Source organism: Nyctereutes procyonoides, unplaced genomic scaffold, assembly GCF_905146905.1.
Source record: "Nyctereutes procyonoides isolate TBG_1078 unplaced genomic scaffold, NYPRO_anot_genome, whole genome shotgun sequence".
NCBI classification, from domain to species: Eukaryota; Metazoa; Chordata; class Mammalia; order Carnivora; family Canidae; genus Nyctereutes; species Nyctereutes procyonoides.
Genome location: NW_026575121.1, coordinates 11,800,671 through 11,807,061, shown reverse-complemented (window position 1 = coordinate 11,807,061; position 6,391 = coordinate 11,800,671).

Sequence of the window (6,391 nt, the reverse complement as noted above, 5' to 3'; positions counted from 1 at the left end):
GCTTTTTTCTCTCTTTTATATAAGTCATGAAGTATTCTAGTAAGCTCTCATCTATTTGATTTCTTGGGAGGTCAAGATTAATGAGGTGCTACCAGAAATTCCTGTGGGCCAAGAGTGTCCTTGCTGTTCTTCATAATGAATTGTTGAAAGATACTCCCTTGAATATTTTCATGCTTTTACATAATCCAGGCTTTCTAAGTAAAGAGGAGATATGAATAACAAAGGCTTTGGAAGCTAGAGATAATGTATCACTCTGAAGATTTACAGGATTGTCTCCCTGGAGCCATTTCTTTACTTTCATGTTGAGATCTGACTCTATTCCTGGGTCAAGTAGCAAGAAGAATTAGTAGAATTAGTACCCACCCCCCTTGCAAGCGTCTGCCCCCCAACCCCCACCCCGAGAGATTATCAGAGTTTTTCAGCACAGTTTTTTGGCTTATTTCCTCAGGCACAGGTGGCCAGGCTGCTTAAATGGCAGAGGGAGACTTAGAGTTATTATAGGTTCAAGTTGTCAGTTTCTTCTAAGTCCAACCTATTCACAGGGTTAAGCTCCAGTTTAATGAAACAGGAAATGAAATGAGAGGCAGTAAATTGATAACTCACTGCCACAAAATAGGATTAACTTTTTGAAAAAGGAGAAATCGCCAACAATTACCACAGATATAAAGGTGTGAATAAGATTGTGCCAGTAAAACAAGTTGCTTATTTGATTATTTGGCTCAGAAATAGCCAATATATTACTCTACACCTCACTGCTGGTGAAACACAATTTATCAATACACTCTCCATCCTTGAACCCTATTGAGATACAAACACAATCTTTCTCAACGAAACATTATAGGCACAATGGTCACTCCATGCCTAAAATAAAAATTCCATTTTGAGATAATTTAATATAAAAATATTTTAATAGAGATTGATAGCATTTGCTTGCATTTAATAAAAGCTCTCATTAAAATTAGTACCCATAATAAGGTATGAAATGGATAGTATACCTAATACTGTTTACTTTTTGTGGAAATTGAGGAACACAAAAAATTAAATGACCCCAAAACACTGAATGATTTAAGGATTAAATTTTCATCTGTCATTTCACTATTGACCAACATATATTACTTCTGTTATGACAACAGCTATTTTCATGAATTATTTTCTCTTTTTTCATGCAGGGCAATGGACACTAATCATATATATGATGGTAATCTCCATTTCAAAGTCCAAGAGAAAATAGATATATATATATATATTCCACTGTGTAAGAGAAAGCAAATAGATGTTTTCTAGGCAATGGGGCTTGCCAAAGTTAAGAGTAAATGAAATAATGAGTAATTTTCTTTTAAGTCAATTGAAAATAAAAGGTAAAAACTTCCCAATTCATCCTTTTATTCCATCTGCCATTTTCACGCTTTATTACATTAAATGTTCCGTTCTCAGCCATTTTTACTTACTAAAAATTATCCATATTCTTCTATATTAACCTAAGAACTTCTGGCATATGCACTAGTGTTTACCTAGTAGGGTAAAAATTTACCTTAAATTTTGTTTGTAGGATGTTCCTCTGCTTTCCCATTCACGTATGACACCCATTTGTTATGCTGATAAATACTCTGAGCCTTCCGTGCTGTGGGTACTACTTCCCTGCCTTGAGGTTATAATCCAAAGTAACCTAGCTGTTTTGTATCCATCTACGTTCCTTTCATGTCTGTCACTCCATAAATATTCCAACATCAGAGTATCATAACAAGTTAAAATACGATTAAAATATTTTGATGAACTACTTATAAACCATTGTGACTAGTCCCAGTCATGACAATAACTGGTGAAAGGAAAAAAAGAAAAAAGAAAAAGGATGGTTTTCTTAGACTTAAAGCTTTTGCTATTAGCTATGGTCACATGCTTGTCACAATGGGTATTTTCCTGAGAGTAACAGGAGGATAAATGAGAGAAAACTATAGTCCGTGGTGAGGATTTTTTTTAAAATTTTATTCATTTATTCATGTGAGACACAGAGAGGGGGAGAGAGAGAGAGAGGCAGAGATACAGAGAGAGAAGCAGGCTTCACGTAGAGAGCCCGACGTGGGACTCCATCCCAGGTCTCCAGGATCAGGCTCTGGGCAGAATCAGCGCTAAACCGCTGAGCCACCCAGGCTGCCCAGTGGTAAGGATTTTTTAGCACCTACAGAAATACACTTGTCTTTCTATCTATCTTCTGGGATTTATAGGTAGGGAAATAAGAGCCCGACCTTATAAAGGTTCTTCACCTCAACTTTTTGATTTATTATCCAGAAACCAATAACATTTTCTTAATCAAAATTGTGTTAGAGGGATCCCTGGGTGGCGCAGCGGTTTGGCGCCTGCCTTTGGCCCAGGGCGCGATCCTGGAGACCCGGAATCGAATCCCACGTCGGGCTCCCAGTGCATGGAGCCTGCTTCTCCCTCTGCCTATGTCTCTGCCTTGTCTCTGCCTCTCTCTCTCTCTCTGTATGACTATCATAAATAAATAATTTAAAAAAAAATTTAAAAAAATTGTGTTAGAATATAATTTTTCATATTAATATCAATTAAATTAGTTAATATTTACTAATTTCAGTTAAACTTAAACATAAGAAAAATAACTGATAATAATAATAGTATTAAGTACAAACAGGTAATAAACCAAGCTCTATGCCAAGTGTTTTCCATAAATTATTTCATTGATATTCATTACCATGCTACTACTTATCAAGAAAGTGAGAATTATATGTATGAAATAATTTGTTCAAGAAGACACCAAGAAGTTAAAGAGGCCAACTGTGTATCAGGTTCACCACCATGAGTCCTCACATAAAGAAAAGCCCTAATAGACCTCAAATCCTCTGCCTTTATAGAGAAAACAAATCAGATTACTTTCCCTAACTTGCTAAATTCAATTAAGTGTCTCTACACTGGGACAAGAATTTACAGAAAAAAAAACTACCTACTCCCCCACTCTACTAATATGCTGTATCTTTTATATACAAGCATGTTAATAAACTTCAACTGATACAAGGTTCTTAGAGTGTGGATCATGGCTATCTCAGGACCTATTAGTAAACAATCTTGTGTTTTTTATTCACTGCTTTAGAAATAATAATAGCTATGTGTCAAACACTGCACTAAGAGCTTTACATATATTTACATATATTTTCATATTCAGTTCTCAGAACAAACCACAAAAGGTAACTTTCACTATCCCCATTTGGAGATAAGGAAATTTATGTTCTGTGAAGTTAAATAACTTGTCCAAGATCTTACAGTTGATATGTACCAACTCAGGAGTTTAACCAAATCATGTCTGTGAAAGTCTTCGATCTTAATAACCACTGTATAACATTTCCTTTTTTAACTGCTTTGAAGCAAATTATTGTTATTCTGACAAACATATATTTATGTCAAATTATGTACCATATTTTCTACACACCAATAGTCACATGCATAAATATAATTAATAATATAGATTATTATAGAAACTTAGGTCCTTTTAAAAGCAAAACTTATACTGTATTGACAGTCCCTGCAGTTCCTAGATTAGCACGGACTCTATAAATATCAAATCACAACAACAGATCATTTAAAACAGTGAGTATCATGCAGCTAAAAACCAAAACAATAGAATTCGCTTTAATGTTGCTATATGCAAAGATGCTTTCTCTAGTTTGGTTTTGATCCACACATGTTGCTCTACAAACAGAAGGACAGATGCTGCAAGATAATTCACCTTTATAGGTAGATTTAATTTACATCATGTTGGAGTGAAAATGTCTGACAGAGCTCTTTAATTTTTCTGCTATAGAAGAATATTATAATAATCACAAAAAAATCCTGTCTTTAAATGACAGGGCTTTGCATAGTCTAATCTAGAATACCTGCAGTGGGTGGGAGTGCAATGACCTGTTTTATAATATTATAGTGATGTGTGATGCAGGTTCAAAAAAAAAAAAAAACAGACTTTACATGTGAGGTTCCCCAATCAGTAAAGACAAAGCTTGTTTCAGGTATAAAAACACTTGGTCTCTGTGTCAAGAGAAAGAACTCCACATTGCTTTGAAGCACCCCTGGCAGTTGATAATGGAGAGCTGTTGGCAATGATTATGGAGGCAGATGCTTACCTGTTCTCCTACAGTGTACAATCTTGGCTTGATGACAAGGTGAGGAGAAGGAGAAGCTGTCACAGAATGGGGGCAACTGGCAGCTGGAACCCTAGCGGGGAAGGGTAAACTGGTCACCCAGGGCTGCTTGCTTGACTGTAGCAGATCTCATCAATCATGCCAACATATGCAGCTGCCTGAAAATAAACAGGCTTCTCAGACAGGAGACAAAATGAGGCAAATTAAAAGACCAATAATTTAAACAAATCTGTTTCCAGTTTCACAGCAAAGATGGATGGATGAATTCTGCTGATAGACCCAGATTTCTGGTTAATTGATAAAAGTCACTGATACATACTAACGCAGTAAGTTTAAACATGCGATTCTGAAACAATCCTTTCATAAATTCCTCAAAAGCCCTTTTTTTAAAATATAGGTATGACCTTTTTAAAAAATCTATTGATCACTATCTTCTGCCTAATTTTTCTAAAATTATTACTGAAAGAAACACTGCAGCTCTAAGAACCTTACTGAAGCATATGTCTTCTTGTTCTATCCAAAGCCCTGAATAAAACCAGTAGGACTTTAACAGTGACTGCATAATTATGCTCCTAGTGTAAGATAATCCTTTTTATTTTCATTTCATTTTCCTTTATCTTATTAGTCTATTACCTATCTTGAAAAACATCAATTACTTCCTCATTACACCCTCTCATTTACTTCTTTTATTCTAAGCAAGTTAACATTATTTTTACTCTTTCTTTTATGTATATACATTATCTATTTTCTGAACATTCTTTTCAAATTCCTCAGAGTCCTGCAGCAACCTTCTATTTCACATCAAGAAAACAAATTACTTGCAGTCCTTCCTTTTCTGGCTCCTCACAGACCTCTACTGGGAACTCTTGACTAATAACTGTAGATTCCCTAAGGTTAAATGATGATGAACTCCACCATTAGATACTTAGTAGTTTTTACTCCTTGTTATCACATTTCTTCCTTGAGTCTATCCTTTATCCATCTGATTTAGATTAAAAGGACCAAAGAGCTCATGTCCTTTTCAGTGATGTGTTCTGCATTTATATGCTTATGATTGCTACCCAGTGCCCTACAGAGAGCACTGAGGGGTCTGATGAGACAATATCACAAGGTGGTGATTTTCTTTTTCAAATCTGACAGTAGTGCAGAAATTAGAGAAAGACAAAACTAGCCTGAGGTCAATGTAATTCTCTCGTCTCTCAGGCTCATCTCCTTACACAGGTGGTGCTACAGCTGCTGTTGTGTCTGCAGGGGAATAACAGTCGCTGGCAGCCCCATACACAGCTGGCAGCCGAATGCAGGAACATGAGAATCAGGTTCGACATTGCTAAATGGGAAGCATCCACCTTGCCTTCCAAATGTCTGCTTTTCTTTAATCCACACTACAAGACGGGTTGTTGTTGTTGTTCTTGTTTCTATCAGGGCTGAGAGTTCAAATTTCTCCTCACCTGGTAGATTGCTTAGTTATCTGCCTTGGCAGCTGTCTCCACCTGAGACATCTCTCAGAAATAAATTAGCTCAATATTTCTAACAATCACTTTAAGCTAGTAGTTCTTTTTAACTTCTCTTTAGAATTTGTAATAGTGTGGGATATCCCATAACAACATACCCCCAAAGAAAATAAGTTTGATTTTAGCACAGTGGTGTTTTGCAGTAGCAATTACTGTAAACAAATAAAAAACTATGGAAAACAAGGCATTTGGGAAAAGAAAACAGAAACTATGAATTCAATAACTAAAGCACTAACAATGACATTTTATATAGCCACAGGTAATATTCAGACATCTGGGTACCTAATTTTATTTTATTTATAGTTTTGGGTATCTTCCTATTGCATATACATCACAAATTCTTTACTGCTTACGTTGGATTTCATTTCTGTCAGATGGTTACTATAGTCATTTTAGAATCCCTAGGACTAATTTCCATAACTGTACTGACAGCCATGACTCTTTTCAGCCCTCTAAATCGGTGCTAGTGATAACCTGGGTTCCACAAATCTGTGCTTTATCACAATTTTCCTTTGACTTCAAAGAGTGTCCATGGTACATGTACACTCTAAGCTTCATTAGCTCTGATGGCCATGCCATATGTTTACCAAAAAAAAAAAACAAGATCATGTACAGGACAGTCCAAGCACAGGTTAAAATAGTCACAAAGAACTGCCTTGCACATCACCTCACATCTCAACACACTTCTACATAAGCATGTCTGCCACATTTTCTGTGACATACAAGAGCATCATG